Here is a 660-nt window from a genome sequence, read left to right on the forward strand (position 1 = left end):
ATATATATATATAATATAATATAATGCATATATATGTATATATATGTACTATACATATATATATATATACATATATATATATATATATATATATATATATATATATATATATCTACATCAATATTTACTTATCAGTTCTCAGTACAAAATTCGTCTTGTCAAGAAGTGTGATAAGATGTCAAAAACATATGAAGAAGCAATTTCTTGTTAACAATCGAGAATTGATCATTGATCATTGCAATTATGCCTAATGCAAAGAATAAAGAATATGACTCTTGCCGATACAAAGAAATCAAATACGAATAAATAGATGCTAAAAAGATAATTAAAAAGTGAAATGACGAAGAAAAAGTCTTAACAAAAATGGAGACGAAGATGGTAACAGGAGAAGAGAGGACGAAAAGCAAAAGGAAATAAGAGAGGGAGGAGAGGAGGAAAGGGGGGGTGGGGCGTGGGAAGGGTAGGGGATGGGGTAGGGGAGATAGGGGAAGAGGGTGAGGGAGAGAAGGAGGGGAAGGGAGATAAATGAGGAAAAAGAGGGGGGGAGGGGGAGGGGAAGAGAGATAGGAGGGGAAGGAGATGAGGAAGAGGAAGGGGAGGGAGAGAGAGAGAAGTGGAGGGAGAAGGAGAAGGAGAGATGGCGAGAAGGGGAGATGGATG

The sequence above is a fragment of the Penaeus chinensis genome, chromosome 30, assembly GCF_019202785.1.
Source record: "Penaeus chinensis breed Huanghai No. 1 chromosome 30, ASM1920278v2, whole genome shotgun sequence".
Lineage (NCBI taxonomy): Eukaryota > Metazoa > Arthropoda > Malacostraca > Decapoda > Penaeidae > Penaeus > Penaeus chinensis.